Genomic DNA, 13,775 nt, shown 5'->3' with positions numbered 1-13,775 from the left:
ATGCATTCTGCACATACGATTGCACAAAGAAAAGAAATTTGAAAAAAGCAGTCTTACAATGTGATGAGATGAAGTGTTTTAAAAATAAAAACATTTCAGGACTACATCATTCTAGTGTATTTAATTACAGGCAACACTGGAAGTAGTATCTGATTAGCTGAGCACTTGGGGCCTCAAATTTCTCTTGATGTTTTCAGCAAAATGGTTCAGAAATATCTATCATTGCTTGCAGAGTCTGTAAACAGAAGGAAAAAATCAACCACAGAAATTTGAGTACTTTCAAAATAAGAATTCTTGTATACAATATTCTCAAACAATTTGGAATGTGAAAATAAATCCTTATGCTGTGAAACTGAAAATCTTCATGAAAACCTTAACTGCAGTCTGAACGCTGCTTCAGCACAGCAGAGAGTCAGTAGCCAGAAAAAAATGGATGAACCAGTCCCTGATTTTCTGACTATTTTTGCAGCCCTGGCTCATTCTCTTACAGCTGCAGTTGCTAGGGACCCTTTCTTTGTCTGGCATGCTCTTTTTCCACCAAATCCTGAATGCTTTGAAACACGAAATCCATGATCAGATTAATTACACAAAATCAATCAGGTGCATTGGTTTTCCAGTGGTGTCATGGTGACATGACAGCTGGAATTCCCAAATTCCATAGACATGAATAATCCAACAGCCTTTATTCCTAGTGTTATGCTTGATATGGATTTCAACATTAAACTCAGAAAAGCAACTGTAATATAAATAGGAAAGCTTGACTGGAAACACATCAGGCCCTTAGAGAAAAATTGGATTTTGACCCAATTTTTATGTCTGGTACCAATCTATACTGGGCTGAATCAAATCATGACCCAATGTTTGGGCAAATTCCCAGCTGGCTTTTACAGTGACAGTTCTGGCTCACCCCTAATCCTTTCTCTAGCTTTGGAGATATAATAAAGGGGTTGAGGGTTCTAGTTTTCAATAATATTCTCTATTTCAGGCCCAGCCAAATAGAACTAAATTTAGGTAGAACTATGCAAAATGTCTTTCTCTTCCAAGTACAGTCTAACATAAAGAAACATTGGAGATAATATCTTACAAAACTGGATATTATTTAACTGAAATTCCTTATAATACACTGTCAAGAAATAGAAGTCTAATGAAATGGCTTCCTGAGAGTTTGATATACAAAGGATTAGAAACACCAACTGCATTTACATCACTGCATGAATGATAAGTAACGACAGTTAAAATAACTTTCATAACAATCATGATAACTTCCTTTGGAAAACACTCCTATAACTTTAATTGTTTTGTAGTATTTAGTTAAAAGACATGTAGGTTCTTAGGAGCAAATGAAATATGTCTCACTATACACTAAGTCTTAAAGGATCTACAGTTTGCTCTAGAGAGAATCTTATGAATCTATGAGAGAGTTTATAAGCAGGGTTTTTATTACAGTTTATAAATTTGCAAAAATTTAGGTGTACAGTAACTATTTACCAAGTCTTCAACTAGAAGAGCAAACATAATAATAGCAATTAAAATGGAAAACAGCAGGAACACTGAGCACAGCAGTCTGGTTACAATGGAATTCCTGCTGGTAGGACAACAGGAACACATCAAACAAGAAGCAGTATTGAAGAGAAAAGGAGCCAGCAAAAATAATGAGGTTTTAAATTATAAACAGAAATGGACAACCTTGTCTTTAAACAATGTAAAAAAGGTGAATATAAAATTCAGTTACATGAAATAGGCAGAAAGCCACTATGAATAGAAACACCACAGACAAGTTATTATAGAATGAGGGTTGTTTGCTGCATGGTTGTCAGTGAAAATGTATTGCTCTTATATTCCTTTCAAAATTAAAATGCTGCATCTGGGGACAGCCGTTGACTGATAAGGAAGGACTGCCTGGATTTCAGTGACATTATTTCTTTGCAACAGCATGTAGAAATTAATTTAGTTAAAGGGAAGACATGAAAATAAAACTGAAATTGAATGGATTTAAAGATTCTTTTTTCCCAAAACTCAGAGTTTATTATTATTATTGTAATTCTTGTTGCTAATATTATTATTATTATTATCATTATTATTTAGTTTTTATTTCCCTTCGGGTTCTGGTGCTGGAATATGTTTCTTTCAGATGATTCCTTCCTGTCTGCAAATCCAAATAACTGAGATGTAATGACAGTTGTGAGGATTAGGAAGGGTATTCTATATGTGTTTTGATTGAGCATTTTAAATTCTGTATCCTATTTTTAAAGTCTTTCTATTAGTTGAGTGAATATCAGCCAATACAAGATTTGCCTGGAAATGGACCAACAGCCACACCTTTGCTTTCATTTGTGCACAATGCCTAGGGATTTAATGGAATAGAATACCTGCTTTATATAAAAATGCTCATTTTAAAATAAAATGAGAGTGAGCTTTTTTTTTCCACGTAGAATCAGAAAAGAAACCATATACAAGCAATTCCCAAATGCTATGTTGAATGATGGTCCTTGTACATACAAAGGGTTATTTTTCGTGGAAAAAGATTTGCTTTAACTTTTGCGTTTATCTCACTCAAACTCGGTATCTCTTGCTTGGAAATAATCTTATTAAATATTTCCTGACATCCTGTGGGAATAAGGTTTCATTCCCATCATTCCCAGTGGAAATCTTAATTATAGGTTGCCATGAAAAGCTGAGTTATTAAGACACTCATCACTTTACAGTTCTCCAACTTTTCAATTTTACTTATACTACAAAAGGTGGTTCTTCCAGATGCAGCAAATGTCTGAAAAATTATCCACAGACCAACAATTTAATATTTAACAGAGGAGATAGTATATTTTTCTCCTGCTTTGAAATGGTGCTTGAAAACATAGCTACTGTGATCCCTAGATCTTCTGATTCTGATGAAGTTTTATTGTTACGACAGTGTCCTACTCAAACACCAGTGTCTAGACTCATATGACAGACCATTAATAATTTACCCTTTTATTTATAAAGCTCATCCCCCTTCACAAGTGAAGATGCTGCAAGATAACTACCCAAGATGTTCAGTCTATTTTAAATAAGGTCAAAATAACTTGATAACATGACAAAGAAAGTCTTTACAAAGCTTTCAAATGGCAAGGAAATTTAAAAAGCATTAAGTTTGCTAAAGGAAGCACTCACTACAAATGTAGCACATAACCTTAACTCTGCCCTTTCTGTATGTGAGCATTGTCTTTCTCAGTACGTAACTACCTACTCTTCTTATTAAAACAAAAGCCTCTTGCTTTCTCTCTCATGCCAGGGTGTATTGTGCTCGGGGAACACAAGCTGCTCGATACTCCATTTGACCCACATAGTTTATTTACTGCGCACTGTCAAAGCCCTTCTCCAGGCACTTCAGCACAGTTCAGTGTTCTTGGCCTTGTTCAGTGTCTAACAGGTATTGGGACAGTCTGGTCATGAGCCTGCTCAAGTCAGTGAGGATCTTTCTACACTTGACCTGAAGGAGGTGGATGTCCCATGGAAGAACAGAATGTGGTCCCTTAAGCAGCAGCAGTAGCATGACACATAACGATGGGGCACAGCTGAGGATGAAGTCATTCCATAGTCAAATTTATTGTTCTTTTAATACAGATTTCCAGTGGAAAATAAAGACTCCTCTCTTCCCAAAAGAAAAGGAAAAGAATAAACAAAAAGCAGTTTGTCGGTTATTTGCTTTGAATAGAAAATGTACTGATCTGAGCAAAAGACATCCTTGTGAAATAACTCCAAGTCTATATGCACCGTCATGAGTGGCATGTAAAGAGGATTTTTCTCAAAACTTTGAATTTTTATGCATCTACCTTCATATGCACATGTGGCATCTGAACACAGAGAATCAAAAAACTAGTTTACATGTGCATTTTAATGTACAGAAAGAAAAAAAATATTTTTGTGAAACTACTGAAAAACAAATCCCTGAGGCACTCTCAATCCAAATCTCAGCTTTCCCATCTATTACAAAAACATCAGATTACTTCCATCTTTTGAAAATCAAGGTCTTTTCAACAAAACGTCCTTCCTTCTCTCCTCTTCTACTAACTCTTTCTCTCCTTGGGGATGGAAGAATATCAACTTTTCTTGTTACTGTTCTCAGAGTGGAACCGGCTCTCTGGCAGCAACCAAGTAAAAATCTTTTAAGTAAGTGACTCATAAAAAAGCAAAGAAAAAGAGTCTGTGAAACTCTGTGAGATCAGTTTGGGCTGTTTAAGATAATTCAGAGCTGCCCATCAAAAAGAACAATCCTCAGTTCTTCTCTGCTAGGTCTTTCTTTCTTTCTTTCTTTCTTTCTTTCTTTCTTTTTCTTTCTTTCTTCTTTCTTTTCTTTCTTTCTTTTTCTTTTTTCTTCTTCTCCTGGAATTTGTTTAGATGCATGCTACTAGATCATTAGAAAACTAATTCAGATGAAAATAAAACAAATAAACAAAAAAGCTGTTTTCAGTTAAAGGCCTGGTCTGACATAACATAACTCACTTGGTTTTGGGGGGAGTTTTAATACTAAAATCCTAATCATACAAAACAATCTCTTTGAAAGGATAATTGGTTCCTCACAGTGTCAGTGAGAAGTAGTTGACCTGACTTCCTTCTCAAGGTTAGGACCTCAACAATATTCATCCCAGGAAAACTTCCATCATTATAACCAGGAATTTATATAACTCAGGAATGAAGAAAACCTGAATGACTGTACCAGCATTTATCTGTGTAAACAATGAAACCCATAGTTAAACAAAACAATGGAAATCTTATTAAAATTTGTATAAACTGTGGTACCTTAAAAAACATTTTCAAAAAAGGAATTTTAGATGTTATTTGATGATTTGAGATAAATGTCCTAAAGAAACATACAGAAACATACAGAAAAGATTAAGATACTGCATTAATTACACAAAGTCAGTGAAGGTTTTGTCTTTGTCTGTCACAAAACAAGGTTTTCCCCTGTGTTTTTTCAGGCAGACATGGAGTCAAGTTTTTTCTAAAGTCAATCTCTTGGAAAACAGAGAGCATCTTTGATGTTTATTAAATATATTGCATACCTATTGTTTCAGAAATCTTGCAGGTAACAACAGATCAAAATACAGGTCCAGGAACCAATGCAAATATTAGCTGTCTTTAACTAATATATTCACTAAGCTATTTTCAGACAACGTCCTTGAGGAAAACTGCAAAACCACTTGGGTTTCAAAGCCTACCTCTAAAAAAAAAAAAAAAAAAAAAAAAGTATCTGTCTCAGAAAAGTGTTTTTTTTCTTTGGAGAAAGAAGGAAGCAGGATTGCTTTCCAGTGCACATCTGCGCTTCTCCTGAGAACTCAGGGAACGACTGGAGACTGCAGGAACGAATGATTCCTTAACCGACTGTGCCACCATGAGGCTAGACAACGCAAATGCACTAAAATCACACAAGTATCTGGTATCAAATGTTTTGAAAATTAAGAGCCTTCATAACCACACATATTAGCATATGTTTTAGAAATTTAAGAATTCATAAAGTCAGCAGGTAATTTTTAATTTTTACTCCAAACTAATTACAAATGGTTTGCCAAAGCTTGGAATTCACACTGACTTTTTTAATTTCCTTTGCATTTACCACTATATATAAGATTTTCAGAAATTACAAAATGTGAGGGATAATAATAGTGGTATTGAGGATTACATGAATAATGCATGGCGTCAGAAATAAGAATTTCTTTCCACTTCTTGCAAATTAAACATTTTAATAGATGCTTTAGCATCTATTAAATGTATCAGTGTTATGTGGGGCCCAGAATACATGGTATTATATAAGCACCCCAAGGGACCCAAACAGAAGTTCACAGAAAACATTTAATACATAGTGATAGCATTAAGAAGATACAAAGCAAAGTAGCAGTCACAGCTTCCTGGGTGAGGGAACCAGAATGAAGATACAGGTCTTGGCCTTCATATTATATCCAAGCAGTTAACGCATTCTCAAAAAAAATAGGAAGTAGTGTCCTCAGCCCATTTCACACACAAAGGGATAAAGATCCACTGTCCAGAACCACACCTCTTCCAGCATGTGGGACATGTAGAGAGGTTGGAGTATGGACTGTGCAGAAACAAACAGAAAGGAAATGGCAGACAAGACAGAAGGAGGAAGGTTGCTTTCATACAGCAACGGGGGCTTGTTTAACAAAAAATTTTAGAAATTGAGGAGCAGAGAGCAGAACTCAGGTCTTCCCCTCACAGCCAGATGCTGCCATCACCGTGTTATGGATCCGTATGTTCAGGTTCAACCACAGAAGTAGCATTCTTCCACCCCCAGCTAATAGGATGCCCTGGTGAGCAGGGTAATCTCTTGGGGAACAAAGATTTGAGTCACTTGACTTCAATCCAAAAAAATGGGAAAAACTTGACAGTGGAACCTGCACCTCTGGGATGAACATGAAGATGAGAAGTAGGAAGATGAAGAAGGTAGTATGCAGACTCAGGGGCTGGCAATGCAGCTTGTAGGATTATTCCCCTCTACCCTGCAGCATTAGGGGTAACGACCTGTTAAATCTTTAGAGCTGACCCAGGCACTACAGCTGATGTTTTTCCCATCTCCTAAGCCTCCAAATTACCTGCAAGTAGTGAGGTGAAAAAAGATAGAGCAAGATTTACCCTATTCCTATTTCAAATTCCATACTAATTTTTAAAAGCACAGACAGTAAAAAGCCAATGTAAGAACTACATTTTACAGAGGTCCAAAAAAAAAAAGGACTTTCAGTTCGAAACAAAGACAAGGTCACTCACTATCACTGCTTATGTGCAAGTCTCAATTCAAAGCACTGAACATGGTATTGTTTTTAAGCCACCACCACGTTTTCTGAAACACCTGCATGATCCTGGCAAATGTAGCATATGCAATGTTGTGGGGAAGGGAAAACGGTTCCCGCCTGTCCCCCAGAGCCGAGAGAGCGCTGAGACAGAGATCTGATCGGTCCGGGAGACAAGAAGCAAAACACCTTCATTGCGCAATATACGAGGCTTTTATGAGGCCCGAGGGCGGAAGGTGCTAGAGCTGGGACTGGATTAGGTAAGAACTCCAGATGGGGAAGTGGTTTAGGTGCTCGGCTAGCAAACAGGAAAATAGAGGGATTAACACCCAATAGAAATGCATGGTTTGGGGACAGATGGGAGTGGTAGCCAATAGGATTAGGACAGGGGTGGAAGCCGGCAGCAGCCACAGCCATGCGACCCTGGGCTGCACCGGCTCCGCGAAGCAGACGCAATGCCGGCAAGAGCTACTCCTGCTCGGACCGGCGGGGGCTACTCTGGTTCCTCCTGGGGCTGCAGGGACAGCTCCGTGCAAGTTCCGGTTGCTGCCGCCGCTCCAGCAGTGCAGAGAAGAGAGGGGGGGACCACCCTCCGGGCAGCACCGTGCCAGCGTGGCAGACAATCCCTGCTCTTAACAAGCACCTGGTGATGACTCACTTAGAGAACAAAAAGCCTCCTGGGAACAGAGGGAAGAACAGGGATACAATTCCGGGGCGGGGGGAGTTGGCAACCCAGCAGGAAAGTGATAACAAGCAGGGAAAGGGAATACTGAAACTTCATAACTAGAAACCCAGTACAAGTAAAAACACATTATTTAAAAACTTCCAACAAAACATCCCTCATATGTATGCAGCTTGTTCAGGTTCAGGGTGCTTTCCCAGCACTGTTCTCCTCAGAGATTTATTTTAGCATTTTCTTACAGTAGCACAAATCTACAGGGAGTTGAATCAAAAGGTCTACATGGGACCCACATTTCAGCAAGAGAATTGAGCCCCAAATCACAGTTGATTCTGTTGAGAGCTTAGATATCAAGGACTCATGTAGACAATTACCTATAGAAAACTGCATTTCAGCCTTCTAGTCCAGAACTAGTTCCAAAACATGAGGTTTGAGCTGAAATATAAGAAGGCCTTGCAAGCCGGCAGACTACCTAGAAAGCCAGATAAAGGTATCTAGTGCCCTTTGAGATGCTTTCAGATACCTCAGTTGGATCTTAGTTACCTCTCCAGAAGACCTAGATCTTCCTGCAGATTCTGTCATCACTGCCACTCAAGCTGATGCCTGTAACCCCCAGTGTGCTCAGAGAGCAAGTGAACACCTTGGTAGAGGCAAATAAAATTCTAGCAAATTTAATTCAACCCAATTGGTATGAATATCAGCCCATAGAGGCAGTACCAGTCAGCTTTCCAGAACAGAGACTCAAATGTAGTCTTCACATAATACAAAAATATAGCTGAAACATCTCCCTCCCTGAGTGAGGGCTCTAATTCCTACCAGTGACTTCCAGCTTGGAAGACCTGTGAATCCTTCCTAGAGTTCAAAAATTATGGCTAGGAATAATGAGCAGATATATAGCAAACTACTTATAAGAGATTTATATTATGAGTCTCATGTCTCTAATGCAAATTATTTAGGTGTCCACTTACAAAAAGATATTGAATGCCATCACTAAGGGAGGGAGAATCTTTATAAAAAGGCAAGAGTCAGTATCTTTGAATTTCTCAACTTCTGCTATTTCAGATGGACATCTGCACCCTCATACTGGGCTGACTCGTTTTTGCAGCCCTTGCACCTGGGTTAGGGCAACTCCTGGTATCGGTAGAGGCTGGGGGATGAACAGACCAAGAGTAGCCCTGCTGAGAAGGACCTGGGAATGCTGGTGGATGAGAGGCTGGACATGAGATGGCAATGGGCCCTTGCAGCCTAGAAAGCCAATTGTGTCCTGGGCTGCAACAAAGGCAGAATGGCCAGCAGGTCAAGGGAGTTGATTCTGCCTAGATATTTTAATGGAAGAAAAGTATGGGCAAATCTTATCCTCAGAACTACAGAGAAAATCAAAATTGTTTTTCAGAAAAAATAGTTGTAGAACATTTATGTGTGTACATCCAGTCCTTTGGAATTCTATCATAGCTTTTGTGTACATATTTTTTCCCCCAGTCTACCTGAATATTTCTTGAATTCTCAGAAAAGTACCATTACTTGAGATTACTGCCTCATTTAAATACATCACATTATGAGAATTACTGAATAATGCACAGGTAGCCATAGTTTATTTACCAGGAAGATGTTTCTATAATATATTGATCTTGACAGCTTTCCTGAGTTGAAGGACATAGGGTTGTCAGAATTTGGGAAAGACAGATCAGGAAAATCTAGCAGATATATTGCAGCTGTGGTCTTTGTTTTATAGTGAAGGGTACTTTTTCTCATGCAGAAGACAGAAATGGATGCAGCATACTGATGTGTATAGAGGTACTTTCCTGCTCTGGTATGTTGGAAGCTTATTAACGTTTTATAGTCTTTCTTTCCAAGGACATATAATGAAATAGGCTGTAATTAACTCAGCATGAACATTCAGAAATTAAGCTATCCAAAGTCAGGAAATGCAAGTAAAAGAAAAGTCTAAAAAGCTTTTTTGTTTTCATTTTGATGCTAGTAGAAAGATATATTAGTCCTCAGATTGTTCCGTTTATTTTTGCACATAATTTCATGAAATGTAATTGAAATTCTTATGAGGGAAAGGCAAATGGACTTGACCCAGTGTGTTTCTGAAAAGAGTATTGTGATGAAATTATATAGATGCTTAAATACATCTCCAACTTCTTTATAAAGATATCATTTTGCACATGTATCAAATTTCATGTACACTGATTGTCTCTGGACAATTTAGAGAAAGCCAGTTAGATTTAGTACACTTTATTTTGACTTTCTGTTCCTTTTTAAGTTTTGACTTAGTAGAAAAGAGGCTTATTGGGAACCATTACTTCTATGGCTGGATCATCCTAACTTTTACAGCCCATCTGGTCAAGTCTACACAGCCTACACTTTACCATTAGAGCATTTTTTTTCCTAATGATACATGGACAAATGCCCAAACACTAAAAGAAGAAAAAAAAAAAGGGCAAGAATTAGCATTATGAAAAACCGCTTGCATCATTGTGCCGAACTGCTCCAGCAGAAACATGCAAATAAATCCATTTCAGCCAAGGCTATTTCAATCATTCTAAGATACTGAAGACATTTTTTAAATATGGGGTTTTTCCCTTCAACTCAAATTGGAAGATAAATGTATTTTTTCTGTCTCACTTGCACATATCAAATTTCTGTCTCAAAACTAACTTTATTACCCAGAATGGACAGCACTTAGCTCTGACTTCAAAACAAGTCATAAATCAAATATATTATGACTTGCAAGGTGGAGAAATGAGAATTAACAAGGTTTTTTTCAACTTCCAGAGAGAATGCAAAGGTTTACAGTCCAAATCAATATACAGCTATTAATATTAATTATTGATGTAATTAATATTAATGTTACTCATTATGAAGTGCTGTTTGAGCCATTTTTTGATGTCTATAGCAATGATTAATTTCACCTTTTGTCCTTCATGCCTATTTATAACTAGACCCTTAGCACTCAACTAGACTTCTCTAAGAGGTAATAAATACTATCTTGCAAAGTTAAAATTAGCTGTAGATCAATTTTTGTGAATACAATGATATAAGGTGATCCTAAATCATTTTCTATCTCTTTGGGAAGACTCCACTTTGCATCTTCCAGCTTCTGTCTAATATCACATGAATCTGGCATGTCCTTTCATGGCCTTTGATTCACTAACTAGGAAGATACTAGAGGTAGCTTACCACACAGCAGTTACTTTATCTTTTCTTTCTAAGTGTCTTCCCTTTACCATTTTAATTTACTTTGAAGCAAGCTCCTAATCAGTTAACAAACTACCTTAAGTTTACTGTGGATAGACAGTATGGAGACAAGCCACTGTCCAGGATTTGCTGACTCAGATATGTGCTCAAGATATTACAGGCAAACACAGTCACACTTCACCTCCCCATGGGAAGTGCCCTTCCATCACCTCATGCAAAATTACTTTCAGGCAGCTTAGGCATCTAGAAAGTACCAGGTGCTCTAGATTGAGAAGACCTAAAGGTAAAGGTCTGGTGGAGAAAATAATTGTTGGAAAGGAGAATTAGGTACTACCATTCAAAATCATTTGTGAACCAAAACCATTTATGCCCAAGAAAAATAAGACAGTGCAGCAGATTCATACCTGCTTGAGCTTTAGAGTTACAAAAGAAAACTGCAGTTACTGGAAAATGTTATTTGCACTTGCAGCTTGACATTTCAGTAAACAGAAAATAAACATGTATATCCTACATTGTATATCTGGTCAATGTGTTGCTCGGACATTCTCACTAGAGAAAATTCTTGAATGGTATGGTTAAAACACTTTGCCTATACATTCCTAATATTACCTCAGATGCATAATTTCTCTAAATAAGGAATATTTAGTCACAAACAGTCCCCATTCTAAACAAGTCCTGACAATAAAAAAACTTATGACTTTACCTCCCAGCCGCACTCCCACACACACATAAACAAACCACCTCATTCCAAATGACAAGAAGAAAGGCAATTAAACATGAAGTTGTCCATCAGTATGCATCACTTATATCTCACCTCATGAGGACACACTGTATCATTACCGCAAGTGCTGTTCTCCCCAGGCTTCTCAGCATTCATGTGAATTCCAGCCTCCCAATGTACCCTGCATGAATTTTCTGTTCTCTTTGCTATTATCTGTGAATCATGGCTAAATGGTGAGCCACAACAGGTCCAAAATGAAGGGATGAAGAAGCCATAGAGTGATACACTTAATAAGTTTCTCCTTGGCTAAATGGTGAGCCACAACAGGTCCAAAATGAAGGGATGAAGAAGCCATAGAGTGATACACTTAATAAGTTTCTCCTTTGCCTCTTGTTTACTGGCTTTTCAGGGTTTCAAGTCTGCCTGGACAAAGTGCTCTGGTTCTGAGAATAGGGCTGAAATGCAGCTACATTTAGAATATTATTTTCTTTTCAACAGCATAAAGCCATTGCTATTGTAGAAAAAAATCTGATTGAAAAGGTAATAAGACTTTAATGTAGCTCTGTATTTCCAGTGACAAACAGCATGTAGGAGAATCCAAAGTCACACATTTACGTTTTTAGAAGAACCATTTCATACTAATATTCATTTATTAATGAATCTTATGGGGGGGTTACTATTCTTAATCATTGTATTAATCTTCAGTTTTAAAATGCCTTAATAAATTGTATGAAAGGAAATTAAATAGCACAGTAAAACTGTAAGAAACCTTGAATGAGAAACCAGCTTTTGCTGAAAACCTCCCCATTCAGAAATGTAGCACTCTTTGAAAGAGAAGCTTAGCTGACAGATCCTGACTAATGATTTCATTTAAATCTTCTGATCTTTACTACTCTCAACACAGAATATTCTGTGATTCTGACTAAAAGTTTGTTTGGAACAGATAAAGACATGAACATACGAGAAGTGGTATTACTCCGATTTTGCCACTTGAGGGCAGTCATTTCGTGTCCTCAAATAAAATGGTACTATTCAGTAAGAATTTCCATGTCGGCACTCAAGTTGTTCTGAGCCGAACTATGTCATCCATATACAGAAACAGAGAACAAACACAGAATACTTCTGAATAGCTAATCTGATCTAAAATTTCTTTCATTCAAACTTTGGGAGAGAAAGTCAATAAACTGTGACAAAATCAGAGGTTATGGAGCAAGTGCAGAAATGAGTGTTCAGAAAGAAATGCTTAAAGGATACTGAGAAAAATTAGATGTTTTCAATTGTCTGGGCCTGAAGAATTTATCCTGAAGTATGTAAGGCACTTAGAAGCAAATGTAAGTGCCTCATATCACACTTACACTGCAAGCAAATTCTGAAGGATTTGCCCTGACGCAACCTCAGCATTGTAGTCATAGTGGAACAAAATTAATAGAAGATTGGTGATGTTACTAAAAAACAGGAGAAAAGTGAAAAACTTTTGGGAGATCTTGAAAGCAAGGCAGAATAAGGAGAGGCCAAATCATTGTGGATCAGCCATCTCATTTGAGAACTGTAAAATACAGGCAAAAAATAAAGAAAATTTTAAACTCTTGAAAATTACAAAGGAAATGAGCAAATGCCAACCGCTGGTGCCAAGATAAAAACCTTGTCACACCAACTTAATTGTTAACCATGATGGAATATAGGGTCTCATGTAAAATCAAAAGTGGGCATCGTACATCTTGGATTTTGTCACATGCTGACAATACCTTTGAGAGCTATAGTGAAAAAAAATAAAAAAAACCCTAAGAAATCATGGTTTAGGTAAAACCCTAGTCTAGACAAAACATGCTTGAAAATATATACATAAAGAAAAGTTATCATAGAATTTAGTTTCAGAGTGGGACATATTTTGGATTTCCCACTGATTCTGTAAGTGCATTCCACCAATACTCCTACTCTGCTCTCATTCAAAAGTCCCTCCCAGACCTTGACTCATGAATCTCTAAAATTTGCTAAAATAAATCTTTCCTGTGCAGAACTATGGTCCTCCATAACATGCTGAAATACGTTTCATGATTAGTTTCATCTAGTGAGAGACTAGATTTAATTCTATTTAGTTTGTGAAATATTCAATTATATGCCTCCCAAGGCATTATATCTCATTTTTAACTTGGAAAAAAAAAAGTAAAATTCAAAAGAATAGTTGAAACAAGTGTTCAAAATCTTGAAGCTAATAATGTTTCCACAGTATTCAAATCATAGAACATAGAATCATAGAATATGCTGAGTTGGAAGGGACTTACCAGGATCACCGAGACCAAGTCCTGGTGTTGAACAGAATACCCCAAGAATCACAACTTCTGCCTGAGAGCGTTTTCCAGATGCTTCTTGAACTCAGACAGGATTGGTGCTG

Source organism: Pithys albifrons, chromosome 4 (assembly GCF_047495875.1).
Source record: "Pithys albifrons albifrons isolate INPA30051 chromosome 4, PitAlb_v1, whole genome shotgun sequence".
Lineage (NCBI taxonomy): Eukaryota > Metazoa > Chordata > Aves > Passeriformes > Thamnophilidae > Pithys > Pithys albifrons.
The sequence above is the reverse complement of the archived record's forward strand: the minus strand, read 5'-3'. Positions refer to the sequence as shown.